Raw genomic sequence first — 1,165 nt, forward strand, 5'->3', positions numbered from 1 at the left:
AAAAAAAAAATAAATAAAAAAAAAAAAAAAATAAATAAATAAAAAATTAAGTATTCTTCTTTTTCTTTTTCTTTTTTTAATGGCTTCATTCAGAGAGAATGTCCAGTGTAAGCTGGAAGATTATAAATAATCCCACTGATATTAGTGTTATTTAGCATTTGGATGTCGGTGTAACAGCATAACAAATGGTTATTATATATATGTGCTAATGCATTTTTATCTAATTTAGTGACGGAATTTTTCATGGGCAATCAGATAATCAGCCAGCCACAATTTCTTTGTTTGTATCGGGAATCTAAGCAAGCATCTTTTGGATTTTGACTCACCTGTAAGACGGCTACATGTAGTCGCAAAGCAATATTGAACACGTGGCAATATAATTGTAATACATTATTTAATATATAGCAACAATTATTTTATAGACACACACTACAGAGTTCTTTGCCGGCTCTCTGTAGAAACTGCTTTCCGAAACGGTGGTAAATTTTAAAACTATGTAATAACGATTCAAAAGTGCTTGTAAAAGAAGTCTAGTTGAATAAATAAATGAGTTTTTGCACAGAATGATGCCTTTATGGGAAAATAGTTCGATTTCTTTTCGTAGAGATCTCCAATACAATTTCTCATTTATACAGCAATTCAATGCTATAAAACTAAAAAATTAAATCTCCAATACGCTTTAAAATTATTATAGTGTTATTGTATTTGTCCACCTACTTCAAAAAAGAAGATACATTTCGGATGTATTTTTTATTTACATAAACTGGCGTGACGTCAAAATAGCTACAGAGGCAGGCTTATCAATGACTTCTAAATGGCTTGAAGACAATCTCCTCTCGCTCAACACCAGAAAATCCAACTTCATGTGTTTCGCAAAAACAAAAACCAGCCTGCCTAATAATGATTTTATAATAAAACAACATACCCATCCTTGTAACAGACATGACCTTGACATCAGCAATTGTGATTGTTAAAATTTAACGCGTGTAGAGCATTGTAAATACCTAGGCATTCTAATAGACCATAACCTACGATGGACACCACAAGCGAACAAGCTAGCGACAAAAATGCGTCGACTGGTATATACTTTCAAGACACTTAATGCCGCTGCCAACAAGAACATCCTAATACTAGTTTACAAAGCACTGTGCGAAAGCTTACTCCG

The sequence above is a fragment of the Zerene cesonia genome, chromosome 19, assembly GCF_012273895.1.
Source record: "Zerene cesonia ecotype Mississippi chromosome 19, Zerene_cesonia_1.1, whole genome shotgun sequence".
In the NCBI taxonomy this organism is placed as follows: Eukaryota; Metazoa; Arthropoda; class Insecta; order Lepidoptera; family Pieridae; genus Zerene; species Zerene cesonia.